Below are 15195 nucleotides of genomic sequence, written 5' to 3' on the forward strand. Positions count from 1 at the left end.
TAAAAAAGAAATGAGAAGCACGCTTTATGCAATGTCGTCGAGTGGATGCGAAGCCGAAAGGATCAATGTACAGAAGAGTCACAAATGTCACATTATACGTATAACGAGGAATGATATATTATAATCGCCTAAAAAAGAAGCATCTGTTCAAATAGTTCCACATCTGTCCTTTCATTACACAGTTGTTAATCGGTAATACCTTGACATATGCGGGAATACGCTCGAAGTACATAATACGTTATTAATTACAACTTCACGGCCGCAATACGGGGCATACGCTTCGGCAATTTCGCGCAATCAGTGGATGCGCTGATTACATCAGCAGCGCTGGTAATGAAACTAATGTAGTTAACTTGGCCGCCCTCGACAGTCCGCGTGCGTACAACGCACATTACTGATAAAACGAGAGAAAGAAAGCCTCGTCGCAGAGCGACGAATAAGTGAATATTCGAATCCGCATAATGACAGATCAGGGTCGAGAGTAAAACTTTTAACGACGTAGATAATGACAATATCGTAGTTTCTTCTTTGATTTATTTTTTTCACCTACGTTACTACATTCGACCGAGATTTAATTTCAGATAAAGTTCTTAATCGAGATATCGATTGTATTATTATTTTCTGCAACGTCACCTTAAAAGAGAAAATACTCTTCTGCTACTTAAGCTGTCATTATGACACTGCGTTGAAGAGTGGTTCAAGTGGAGTTCTTTTACACAAGTATTCTTTTTAATACTTTTCGCGATATTTTAGATACCTTAACTTTCTAATCAAGTATCATTTAAAAAGCATCCAAATAGAAATTGTAAAATATAAAACGCATAGTAAAAACTTGTATTATTAATTGAGTGTTTCAACAAATAAAAAACTTTTTAATTAAAAAAAGATTCTGTTCTGTGGAATACCAGTTACACATAAAAATTAAAAAGATATATATGTGAAATATTTTCCGTCTCTTGCAATATGCCATTAAACTTTAATGGAGCCATATAAATTATTTGTAATGTCCGTGTAAATACAGTTGACACATATCGTTTTATCTCATATCGATTCCTCGTCCTTACACGTTACATTTTTTTAATGTTGCTTTTAATGTCTGCTATCGGTAAAAATTGCGCAGAATGTAATATAAAATAACATATTTTCAACTTCGATGCCGGCACCTTCAGCATCATTATCGTGCATATCATTATTTTGCGCGTCAGATTAAAAATTTGTATTGTATAACGTAACACGCATAACGTCCATCGGTTGCATGTCGTAAAAAACACATCGTATATTATGTGTACGTGTATGCCACATATTCCTTCCTCCATCATATTATCTAATAAGGTAAATGCGCGCGTGTTCTTTTATCTCCGCGAATAATGCGGTCAGTCGTAACCGGCGCGTCGTTATGTCCTTGGAACAAAATTGATACCTTGTGTAAAGATTTATGCTCGTTGTCTTGTGTCCTGATCGCTAACGACCTTATCCGGAAGAGGAATTTTACTCGAAATGTGGAACGACCGTATGCAAAATACCGTGCTTGCAATTATCTCGCAAGGACGTCTATAATACAACCGCGAGCGAGAGAGAGAGAGAGAGAGAGAAAGTTTGGTTTTTAGATAAGCGGGATTTGCGTCGAGTTAACTGGAAAGTTAGCGTGCTCTTCCGTGAAATTCCGAGCGTGTGTTTGTCGTATTGTTCATTATTCCTTGACGTAATCATCCCTAAGTGGAACAATAAATTTGAAAATAATAATAGTGAAAAAAGTATAACGAATTTTTTTATTATTAATTTCGCAACTCAATCCAATTTAATCGACGTGACTTAAAAGAGATGTTTTTACAAAGCAATTGAATTTTTCTGTTCTTTTGCATCCGATAAAACATGAAAATATCACGTCTGATAACTATGTATCATAGATAAATATGTTTTTAAAAACGTATTTATCATAGATAAATATGTTTTTAATTAATTAGTCACAATAATTATTAATAAACACGAGAAGCAAAAAATTTAAAAAGAGAAAGATTGATAAAACCCATTCATATATAACAAGAAATTTCGCCATAATAGAGTGATTATATGTTTCAAAGAAAGATAAGTTACATGCGATTTATGTCCAGTTAGTGGTCATATCCAGTTATAGTAATATCGACTTTTATATTTATTCTTAGCGTCGAAAATAGATGTTATGTAGCCAAAGCATACCTTGCGGTTAATTCATTCAAATAATGCTACATGATCGATGTTGATTATTCACGCATTATCTACGTAATTGGAAAAGCTGTTTGGTTAAGCTGTTTAAATATGTTATCGCTCTGTGATATACAATTGGAATACAAACTTCGAAGCGCTTTGCAATAAAATTCTTGCGTGTTTCGATATGATGTGAAAATAGCAGATCGGCCGATCAATGACATTGCATGTACATTCAGAAAATGGTTGTATTTGTCAAAGAGCGAGTAGATGAAAATATCATATACATCACTAGTTCCGAACAATGTAATCAACGTTATTAAATAGAGTTTCCAGTTTTTAGTCAAAATCAGAAATATATATCTCCCAATGTGTCCCCAGAGATTTTAATTTTGAATATTTTTTTATTCTATAAAATATTTCTCGCAATTTCTTTCCAAAAATCTAGACAACACAAAAAAACGCCTGAAACATATCTAAAGGTCGAATTAATCTGGATTTTTTTCAATAATAATAATAAAAATTGTAATGATTAATTTTTTATAAGAGATTTCTTAAGATTAGAATCGTACAGTAAGATTTTTATCATAGACAGAGATAGATAAAAATTCGTTTTATGATTGTATCATTACTGTATATCATGAGTTAGTTAAAGTTAAGCATAAAACTTTTATTTATATTTTACATTCTAAAAATTGGAATATCGAGTATTTTGATGATAAGAATTTTCTGGACCAAATCTACAGCACGTTATTAAGTCAATCTTAGACATCTGTTACATCTATTGACAATCGGATAATTGTTCGCCTTAATTACAAGTATTCTAAAATGGAATAAGATCTCATCGTTCGAGGAGAAACTTTGTGTCACAATGAAAGATTTAGTCCTATTTAATATTTAAAATCGACATATTTATATATATATATATATATATATATATATATATATATATATCGATCGCGATTTAAAATTTTATCTAATGTCCAAGAATGTAATTTACAACAAACTTTATCTATCCGTCAATTATTAATTACTTCCTTAGACACACTACATACATATAAAATCTTTTTTTTTACAGTGCAAAGTAACCCATCACGCATCTTGTCATTCGCGACGCGCAAAAGCAAGATATTAGCCATCATACGTGAACGACTTGTACGTATTTGCTTTTTGCACGAAGCAAGAATAACTTTAGCGAGATGACAATTATGGGACATGATCTAGTTCTCTAGGACCTGCCTATGAGACATCAAGAATACATTATTTCTCATTCTCGTATTATATTTCCGATTCGATTATTAATCGGCGAGAGCAAACAATCGTGTTTCTTTCCGAGATTTTTTTCGTTGCTTCCTGAAGTCGCTTTTAAAATCACAAATCGGATGAGAAAAATCTGAGCGAAGAACTCCTTCGCAGTTCTAATCACACCGACTACGAATTCGTTAGATAATCTAAACGACTTTTACAAATATATTGTGCCATCTTATACGAACGATCTGGTCCTAAGTGTTCTATGAGCTAATTATATTGGAAAGATGTTCCGGGAAAGTCACCCGCGGTGCATAACGCGAATTTTCAAAGCGCTTACGAATCAAGGACTGTAATTAACGGCAGTACATTCCCCACGAGTAGTTTCATTATCAGATATATATCTCGAAGAGCATCGATCGCGTGGATTCGCGTCTCAGTCTCGTTTCCTCATGATGACCACGTTAAGATCACAATTCTGTGACATACGATCCTAAAAAGATCGAGACTCGCCGACGAGCGAGATGAACGAATTTTGGCTCGAGAAAGATCTACTCTCCTCTCGTAATTCTTCGCAGAATCGCGACTCCATTAAGTAAAGTAGATAGATATATAGGTCTATAATCCAACAAAATGAAAAGATAATGTGGAATGGAATGGTCACAGAAATTGAGAAACGCAAGTACATTATTAGAGATTTCTGTTCATTTAAGGGAGAAAACTAATGTGTTGGCAAAAAAAGGTTATTTTTAAGGATTTTTTCTGGTAAAATTTTTTTTTCTTTTTTTTTTTTAAATCACGTTATTAACATTACAAAGTGTATTTAAACTATTTTAAAAAATGTGTGAAATTTTTATTAAAAAATATTAATATTTATAGCTACAATAATCAATAGTGTGCCGCTTAAAAAAAAAAAAAGAAAAATAGCTTTTTTTTAGTTGTTACACTAGTTTTTCCCTTAAGAAATTACATACCTTTGAAGTCTAAAACTAGATCAAAATTAACGAATTTTTATTGTGAATAAAATTATAAAATTTCATTGAAAAACGAAAATATATGTCTTGTAGAGTAATCCTTTGAGAATATCTCCCCAATAAATTTCAATAAAAAATTTTATCAAGAATTGATATATCCTGACAGCTATCTTTCCGAATGGCGTTTGTAAAAATGGTATTGCGGTTATTTTTGATATTTTTTATTGAAATTTCAAGGAAATATTCTCAAAAAATTATTCTACAAGACATGTATTTTTATTTTTTAATAAAACATAATTTTATCCATAATAAAAATTCATTAATTTCGACCCAGCGTTAGACCTGTCAAAGGTACATAACTTAGAAGTAGTTGTATTTTAAATATTTTGTAAAATGTAAGAAATAATATTAAATATTTAAAAAATTTAATCAGTGTACACTGAACTTTAATTAAACAAGATTAATTTCGGAGAGCGCTAAATACACGAGAAGTTTATAATAATAAAAATAGTAACAAAATTTGTAGAAATATAGATATATCGAAGGATTTAGTATTTAAAGATGTAGTTCTATCCTACTTATAATCCTTATCAGAAGCAGCAGCAGCAGCAGCAGCAGTCTGAAACTTAAAGTCGATTTTGCTCTCCTGTAATATTAGAGCTTTCCTCGTTCCTTGAGAAACACTCTCAACGAAGATGCTCGTAATGTGAAAGTACGATAATGCAGAGTGCCGCGATGACCCGGATGAGTCACACCTATATTATGTGTCTTGTGCAGAATCGATTTGAGGCTGCTTTGTACAAATTACGGATTGTACGGATTGTTAGCTGAAACGCTTTACTTTCATCATTGCTGGTCTGTGCATCGGGTTAACTAAGTACGCACGTATCGATAACAGTAAGATCTCGCTAATCCTGCTTGAAATAACAGCGTTTATACATAACTAAACTATGTATATTTATCCGCGAGAAACGTCTCATTAATTAACGCGCGTCGGTTAAACGGATGCGATTATCCCGCAATAATTAATTATGCATGAGGCGAGACAGAGGAAGCTTGATAAAGTATATCCCAGTGTATATGTTGGAATTATAATTAATATCACACACATCGGATAATTTAAGATATTAAAGATATACGAATAGAATTGTCCTTGCTTTCGCAGAGCCAACTTAAAATATTTTCGATGAAAATTAGTTGCTTATTATCTATGAAACAATTTATGTTGAAAACAAAAAAAAAATAATAATAAAAATAAAAAAATAAGAAATGAAAAAATGAGAAAGATTACAACGTAAATTATTTTTATCCGAATAAAATATATATTGCGTTACAATAAAATTTCTAATTACTAATAACGTTTATCAGCATTATCGTCCTTAGGTAAAGCGAGTTGATTAAATTTGGCAATAAAGTTACACCATACTCACACCCACAAACTAGACGTATGTATGTATGTATGTACAAAATACTTTCCGTTAACGAGACAGCAACGGTAATCTTGCCTGAACTATTGACTTAGCCTTTCCAAAAGTTAATTCTATGCGAGCGTGTAAAGCCCGAGGCAGGAAACACGACACCAGAACATTTCCTTCACGGATAAAGCTCCGGAGATCATGAGACCCGCCTTTTCTCTTAGGATTAATGTTCAGTCTAATGCTACATCAGACAAATATTTAATATAGTATGCGATAGAAGAGAGTGACGTCAGAATAATAATGGTAATTATCCTATATTATTACGATAAAAATTCGAATATCCCTTTCTGATCGACAATCAGCTGGTCGGTTGCGATAGCGAGTTTTCGAAGAAAGGATCAATCTATTATGGATATATATTATGGATAAGTGCTAGATGTACATGTGTTAAAAAATGCACATTTATTATGAATTATGAATAATTTAATTTTTTATTCATTTTTGATTGATTAAAACATCGTAATCAAAATTGATAGATGTGAAATAATCTGACGCACACCATTTAAAATACCATCAATATCCAGGAAAATGGAATTTGTAGTATATGTTGCGAGAGATTCATATATAATATAAATTTTTCTTGTAACTGTCCTTAATACGTGGACGTCTTTTATTGCGTAATCAAAAAGCTTTAACACATGCACGAAAGAAAGATATATCATCTGAAGAATCTTTCTTCCAAGACAGAATTTTTGACATCGATGGAAATTTGCGAAATATGATTGTGATTCTCGTCTACAGTGTAATTATTAAAGATTTAATTTGTAAAAAAATTTTTATTGAATAACAATTAAACTATAAAATCAGAAATCGCTATTTTAATAATTTCAACAAAACTTGAAAGACTTGCATGTCACAAAATTATATTAAAAATTGTGTGCTTTCTCTCTCCCGCACAAAAATTTAATATTTATTAATTCAAAAATAAATACTTCTTTAAAAAAAATATATTTGAGATAAGCTTTTAAGAGATAAGTAAGAATAAGAAAAAAAAATAGGTAAAGATAAAATAGGTAAAGATAAAAAAATTTTAAACCACCGATTTAGAACGTCAGCGGGTTGTTACGGCTTGAATAAATAATCAGGGCGGAGGGCGAGATATCTTTCTGTCGAGTAAGATAGGAAATTGCGGTAGAGACGTACAGACTCATCGATATTACAAACGAGTGAATCGAGATACGCGGCTGCCCTGCAAAAGAAGAACTCGTATCGTTTACGGCCGAAATTGATCCTTCGACAGATCAGATCGGCATCGACGGTATCGATCTGCCAGTGCTGCCGATGTTTCTCAGGAGATTAAATTTATCGGCCAATGCGAAATCGTACTTAACTCTCGCGACACCGGAATACCTCCCATCCTGTCTCAATCGAAATTCTCTAATCACATCATTCAGCAACGAGATTGAATCTTGCTTTCTAAATGAAGTTTGAAATTCGAAATTTTCTAAAATATATAGAAAGTATATAGAAATATATTATTATATTATTTTATTATTTATTTTCCCTCTTCGTAAATATATAAAAATAAATAAAATTTTTTTTTCAAATTGAATGTAGAACTGAAAAAAGATACATATTCTTTAAAGCAGATCGAGAAGATTAAAATTATGCAATAGACCATAGCTGAGGAGTTATCAAAACTAATGACGCATAAGATGTATAATGAATAATTTTTACAACTTCCATCGCTGTCGAGAAACGTCTGTCATGTGTTAAATAGCATTTCCGCCGATCATAAATCGACGAAGGCGAATGTAAATTTACGATCATCCTTGAAAAATGCATTTGAAGAATATTCCAGCATGCAAAAGTTAATTGTGCGACGCACATTTCACGTGTCTATGAAATTCATTACTTAGATTACTAGAGTTTGTAGGTATATTTTGCGAAGTACGACGGAATAGAAGGAACGTGCGATAAGATATACAGGGTGTAACTAAAAAAATATATATAAGCACCATCACGATGCACGACAACAATTCAAATCGAAACCTTAACCACTTTTTTATCTGAGCTTTCTTTTCATTGTTATACGATGTTGAAGTTAGCTAATCAGTCATCTCGCTATTATCCACTCTACCTTTAACATCGAAACAAAAGCTTAGATCAAAAAATAATTCAAGACTTTTCAATTTAAATTATTGTTCTGTATCTGGTGTGCTCCATGTTTTTTAGTTACACCCTGTATTAGGAAAGGTCTCGAAGAGATCAGAGAACAGACGGGGTTAAACAGAATGGAAGGCGTAGAAAAATAGAATTGCATAGATTAGTAAGAGAATAGCGCGCAAAATGGCTCGATTAATTGGCCGTAATCAGCTGTATTTTTATAATAATATTATCACGTTCTCACGTCGATTCGCAATTGACTTTTGTCTTCGTCATTTCGCGGCAAAGCGTAAGAAATTTGGATCAATCGTAGCGAACTCGTGACAATTGGGATATTTATCAATGATGAAGTGAATAATGATTTTATTGAGCGTTAAGAATAGCGACCATTCGTTTAATAGAATAATGAAATCATTTGCAAAGAATAACAATCGTCAATTATACACATCATCGCGGAGCATCCCGATGTCACGCGATTATCCTGATTGAGCCCGTAATAATATATATGCATTTCATTCTCCCGGGCGTGCAAATCTACGGAAACCACAGAGGGAAATCTTAGCAAAGAGGGTATGAGAGTCGACGGTTTAAATCGGTGCTCGATCTTAATTCTCGCAATTTCTGCGCGTGAACAATTCGCTGGCGCGAAAATGCTATTAAATGCTGTTGTGCGACGGAAATTGAGTTGCAGACACGCATACGCGCACGTAAGTGCATATTAATATGCCTATACGTATTCCTATCGCGTGTATGTACGGGGTGACGGTTTTATAAGGTGGATCCGCACGTGGCCAAAGAAAAAAGGAGGCAACCGCGATGAAGCAGTTCCTCTAATAATGTGTAATGCACTTTAGGTCCGTTCTCTTAAGCTTTATAAAATTTTCTCGTTTATATACGTATGTCGACTCTTTTGTAAAAGGGAACTCTTATTATGTCGATTGTCAATGCTGCACTTTCTATTCAAGAGAGAAGAGTGGCGTGGATTTTTTTACGAACGGAGTTTTGATTTAGCGATTAGGATGCGAGTGTGTATCTTTGTGTAAGTCAATGACGGTGCAAATGCGTTTATCTTAGGTCCTGCGCATTGGTGATGGTTTCGTCAAACGAAATGCATCGGTTTATCATTATAACTTTTTTTATGAAATTTAATGATACTATAGATTGTCACTTCTTTCATTTCACAAATTTTCCGCGACCAATTTGTCCCTAAAAATGCCTGGACTGATATTTGAACAATTTCTTAATTTGTGTATGATACGTTAAAGAAGTTAAATTCAATCAAATTTCCTTTTACAATTTCACTTGAAAATTTAGAACGCAATGTATCAAAAAATAAATGCCCTGAAATAAAGGTCTCATTTCTTGATCCAAAAAATTATAAGCGAATCATCGCCAGTGAACAAGACCGCATTTACGAACTCTGGTATAGATTCGCTACACACATAGAATATATATTAATATTATTAACATGTTTTAATATATATATATATATATGTATATAATTACGCGTATTTATATTGAAATATCGTGTTAATGGATATCTTCTTCTTCTTCGTTTAAAATTGACTTAATCGTGATAGTTGCGATTGAAGCACGTAGAGATTAAAATCGCGAAGCAAAAAAGAGCCTTCGCCTCTTGCACATCATGGAAGGAGCCGAGATGATATGTACCTAGTCTAATATAAATATATATATATATATATATATATGCGAGAGCACGGGCTTTATTTAATTGTCTCGTCGACGTGGAGACAGCGTTCTCCGATCTGCGTGCTCCGTACGAATTGATCGCCCTCGATTTTCAATCGTCAAATCACTAATCTCGCGCATTATTTTACCAAGTAAAAATAACGAGCGTGGACACATTGTCCGTTAATTTGCTCGACTTGCTTCTTGCATTGAAGCCCGTCCATACCGACAGAATCATCACTCGCGACGCGATTTCCGCAAAGACAGTTCGTCTTGTTCCTTACTCTATAAAGCTATACATATCTCTAATTTGTATCTACATAATTTATTTAGAGAGGGAAATCGATCGAGTCGGTGGATTCGACGACGAGTACCGCGAGCGGAAGCAAAGAGACGAGAGAACGCAATCGCGCGAATCAGATAAGGAAAGCGATTTTTTTTTCCTAATAAAAACACACAATTGGTCGAATGCTATCACTAATAGACGCTAGTCTATCGTCTCCATAGAGATGAATATACACAATTCGAGCGATAGGTGTATCTTCTTTTATGACCAGCATCGTCCGTTTTAGACGCGCTATTATCTGTCTTACATAAGAGAGACCTTATCTACATATCTCGCCGGCGAAGAATAAGCAAAAGATGCGATTCGCGTGTTTCCGCAAAAAAAATCTTTCCTTTGGAGCGACGTATTAGTAACACATTGTGGTCCGCTTATCGTTGTTCTTTGATTGATACGATATGGCGACGGGGGAGGTCTATCTCTTTCAGCACGTGCTACATCACTTAAGTTAATGCAGTCACATTACTAGTAAAATCAATTAATTTTGATGATAATTAATTTCGAAACTATCGATTAATTTTGATAGAATTCATTTTATTTAGTAGTATCAGCTAACATTAATATTATTAATCGAGATTAATTCCATCAACTAATTTTAATAAGAGCAGTTAATTCTAGTAGCATTAATTTTAATACTATTATATTCCAGATTGCCGTCATCCATTTAGTTTGATCTTAATCAGGTCGATACTAATCGTTAATCTATGATGTCGATACCAGTAACTTTCGTTCGATGATGCCAAATAACATATTCTTTTTTTTACTCTCTCGATTGCTGTCTTCTATGTTTCTCCTAAACTAGTTTGTATTTATATATAAACTAATTATTGGATAATTAGACAATAAACAATAAATCGCAATGATAGCGTACAGTAATTTAAGAATTCCTAGATCATTGCATGCTCTTGACTAGTTCAAAGTACTGAATTCCGCATTTAGAACAAATATTTGTCATTATTTTTTTTTTATAATTAAGATAATATCAACCACACTCTATAGATACAAAATATTTTTTTTTACAAGTATAGAAAATTTTTTTTTTATAAGTCGTATAGAAAATTAAAATTTCCTATAATGTCATATTTTTAAATGTGGAAAACATAGAAAATTAATCCTGCATTACAGCAGTTTTTTGAAAAACGCATTTTGTCAATTCGCGAAATAATTTTCTAAATTGTGATTAAGTTCAATTATATTTTTGTAATCCCCCTGCACGAACTTTTCGAAGACTTTAAATATATATCTCAAACTTTTAATTATAACAGATTTCTGTAAGACGTAGAATCTTTGATGTTATCATCGTTTTCATAAGACAGAAGATATTCAGTGTAATTGTAAATTATTAAAGTCTCTGGATATATACATGCACACACATACACATACCTCGTTTCTTTACAAAACCCGCAGAATTCTCGAATGCACTTTATTCTTCAAAGCAATGGAATCCACTTTAATTAACAGATTTAATCCGAATCAGTGTCATTCTGTAGCTTATGACGCATTGTGGTGCAGAATTTAAAAAAAAAACAGCATTCGTCCACTTTGTTGATCAAGAGAGAGAGATTGCTTCTATTTTTTTTTCATCGATATAATAAGCGAGCAAATGATACTGAAGAATAAATTGGAATTTTAATTAATAGCCTCATATATATCTACTAACTCTCATTTGCAGAGACTAATTTATAATATTAATAATAATCCCGACAGAAAAAAAACCAACAAATCCCTATAAGTTTTATAATTTTGTTTACGCAAAAAACTTTTGTATCCAATATTCAATATTACTGGTGTTACGATTTGCGATTATCAATTAATTCAATAATTACCACAATAATTGCTTATCAATTTGATTCATTTTCAGACACACGCACACAAGATACATAATAATAATAATAATAATAAATAGACAAAATCTTCTAATATTAATACGCACAAGATAGTGTATCTTGAATGTTAATCTGGGATCAATAAAGATCTTATAAATATGTTCAGGTTTTGTAAACATTGTAAGTTATTATAAGTTATTATGTCAAAATAATTCTAATGCAGCATTCAAATGTAAAACTAAAACGAATGCTTCAACAAAATTATTTTTAAAAAATTAATATAAATACTTCATTAAATAATCATCATTTATAGATATCTCAGTTTATAGCTTACAAAAATAGTTTAGAAAGCTAAAAATTTTGCACATATAATTTTGACATATTATAAGTAATATCCTTTTCTCTGGTGCTCCTCATAATTGCTCAGATATTTGCATTGTATTCCAATACTCTTTATAATTGTAGTCTATATTTAATAATAAGAACATACACAAGTAAAGTTCGAAAATTAATATTTGTCCAGTCAATTTTGCTCGATCGTTAGTATAGATTCATTCAACAAGAGGCTTCTAAATCAACGCGACGGGTTTTTTATTTATTTTTTTCTTTTTTCTATCCACTAGAAATCCGCGCGGATCACAATGTGTTCCAAGCGCGACTTAAGCCGCTTAGTACGTGAGAATTTACTACGCCACATGCTACGCTACATGGCAAAAAGAGTACTCGGGAGTTGCCTGGTAGCATGCCATGAATAGCGATAACAATTATCGTTGACATTTGCGCCCTCAAATCAAGTTTATCCCTTGTATCGCACACAGCTGCTTGATCGGCTCTTTTTAAAGCCCACTGCATCACTCGTACGTGTCGTTGCTGGTTTCTTTGCCCGATAGAAGCTTGCGGTACACGTTCTCTGACGTGACAGAGAATATGTCTCGCTGAATTTACACATAAACACGAAAATCTCTATATTATTCTTTGTAAATGAAAATTATAAATTGCCTTTTATTTTAATTCATTCGCGTACTTATTAAATTTATTTTGCAGATGAAAATTATCACGAGAATAATTTATAATAATTTATAAATATTTATAATAATATATAATTTATAAATATTCAAGCAATCTTCTTCTTCAAAAAAAAAAACAAAAACCTTTAAACACATACGTTATTTTACCTTTAACATATAAACGTTATTATTTCTAAAAAAAAATACAGTTTCGAAAAAATCTGTGTGCACATGAAAGAATTAATCATTATATGAGTAATGATGAAAAGAAAGATTTTCTGATACCGTCGAGGGCTGTGCAAACCACAAGACATATCTCAAAACTATCGGAAACAAGTAACGAAGCAATTACAAGTACAATCTGCAACGTACGTTTCAGCATGTAGTGAAACATTTACAATAGTATATACTATAGTTCCAGACGGACAGAGAATAAATTGACGATATATATATATATATATATATATATATATATATATATATATATATACTGCGGGCTTAATTCTCTTGCTTGGAACCAATCATGTTTAAATCTGCACACTGCGTCGTTAATTCTGTGCATTATGAGAAAGGATTTAAAAAAATTTTTAAATTATTTAAAAAAAAATGGAAATCGTTCTGTAAAGAAGATTTCTGACAGTTCAAGATATTTCTTTTCAATTTTAAAGAGACGATATCTCTCTTATGTAAATAATACTCGAATGTATTTAAAATCCGAACAAATTCTGTTTGGAAAATACTCTTTGGTGATAATCAGAGTTGGATAGTAACTAAACTAAAGTTAAGCAATTAAAAGTTAAGTTAGAGTTAAAAAATTAATAACTTTTAATTTAATTTTTAAACATGTTCACTTTTAAGTTAAATTAGTTATTTTTAGATATTACAACTTATTAACTCTTTTTGTTAAAATAATTCAAAATTAAAGTGTGAAAACAGGTGATCGTATGTAAATATTTCATTTGTCATACAAGTTTGTCAGATGTGACAATTCACTGTTGAATAGAGAATTACCTTTCAATTTTAATAAGTTAATAATTTTTATCTTAATTTTAACTAAGTTAATTTTTGCACCATTAATTTGAAACGTAAGTTAAAAAAAAAATAAAAAAAAAAAAAATTAATTTATCCAACCCTAGTGAAAACTTACCTTGCTGACTTGACGTAAGACACGGGATTCCTGACAGCAAATAACCCATCCGTCCATTTGCATGCAAAGCATAACGTCATATATCATCATGCAAAAAACGTCATATGGTTACGTTAACGTAACCGATACACAGACCTTTGTTCGTAAATCTTAAAATATTTACACGCGAACCACATTAACCCCGGTGCACATTGTGTTTCTCGCGGGCATCATTATTTCGTATGTACTACATAAAGATATACATATATGTGTGTATGTATGAGAAAGGAAAAAAAAGAAGAAAGAAATCGAAGCCTTCGATCTGATGGGAGGCGTCGGAACGTTCGTGAGCACGTCGACCAGCACGTTGTCGATTGGATTAAGACGCCCGTTATACAGTTATCAGATTGATCCTCTTTATATGGATTGGCGCGATAAATGGGCTTACTATTTCTTCTTTTCCCGCGTCATAATGTAAAGATTACATAAAATCCCGTAATAATGTGTAATAATCAAAATATTATTTTCGTACGATATATGTATACAGGGTGCAAAGAAAACACCAAGACTCTACAATATCTCGAAATATTTTAGGATCCCGGTATTTGTTCTGTATCCTGTATGTATAAATATGTCATGTCGTATTTTTATTATCTATACGTGTATCCAATATGTCAATCATTATTACTTGCAAATCGTTTTCATCAAATGTCAGTCAACTTTGACCGTAATCTAATTCAGTTCTTTGTCCTTTCTTAATTCTTCTTAAAAAAAAAAGAAGACAAAGAATCAATCAAAATTATTAGATTAAAAACAACTAATACTATCTAAATGATTATGCTTTGTTGAATTTTTATAATGCCAATGCCAGTATTCTATACTTTCTCGATGGTAGAGATACATGTCAGAAAATCTAGTTACATAAATACAAACAACTTCCGAGAGGAAAAGTAGAGAGATAATAGCGAAGCGAAAATATATGAGAAGATCCGCGTAGTTTGTACGAAAATTTTGGCCGTCCGGAAATTGACTTCCGCTTTTATTACCTTCTAATAACTTTCACCAACATTTTCCTTCCAAGTTCCACGGCGTTCGCTTAATCCACACCGCGTGCTCAACGGAAATCCAGCGGATTTCGTAGCAAACGCGGTACACATGAATCGTATTACGGATGGTAGTACTATCTCACATCCGCTGCACGTAATAGCTGCCGT

General features: G+C 32.3%; 1 protein-coding gene across 1 annotated transcript in view; it reads right to left on the reverse strand.

Moving 5' to 3' along the window:
• Positions 1-15195, reverse strand: part of LOC126858982 (neurocalcin homolog) — a 161841-nt gene that overhangs the window by 13353 nt on the left and 133293 nt on the right. The window lies entirely within an intron of this gene.

Source organism: Cataglyphis hispanica, chromosome 2 (genome assembly GCF_021464435.1).
Source record: "Cataglyphis hispanica isolate Lineage 1 chromosome 2, ULB_Chis1_1.0, whole genome shotgun sequence".
Taxonomy (NCBI): Eukaryota; Metazoa; Arthropoda; class Insecta; order Hymenoptera; family Formicidae; genus Cataglyphis; species Cataglyphis hispanica.